The following is a 345-nucleotide window of genomic DNA, read 5'->3' on the forward strand; positions in this document are numbered from 1 at the left end:
AATACCATGGCTTGGGTTAGATGCACTTTAGTCTTCAAAGAGACATCTTTGCCCTTCAGCACTTTAAAGAGTTCTTTTGCAGATTTGCCCTGTGCAATACGACATCTGATTTCCTGACTGCTGCTTCCATATCTGTTGACTATGGATCCAAGTAAAATGAAATCTTTGACAACTTCAATCTTTTCTCCATTTATCATGATGTTGCTCATTGGTCTAGTTGTTAGGATTTTGGTTTTCTTCATGTTGAGGTGTAATCCATATTGAAGACTGTAATCTTTGATCTTCATCAGTAAGTGTTTCAAGTCATCTTCACTTTCAGCAAGCAAGATTGTGTCCTCTTCGTAT

Source organism: Orycteropus afer, unplaced genomic scaffold (assembly GCF_000298275.1).
Source record: "Orycteropus afer afer isolate SDZICR_OR568_19922 unplaced genomic scaffold, OryAfe1.0 scaffold00577, whole genome shotgun sequence".
Taxonomy (NCBI): Eukaryota; Metazoa; Chordata; class Mammalia; order Tubulidentata; family Orycteropodidae; genus Orycteropus; species Orycteropus afer.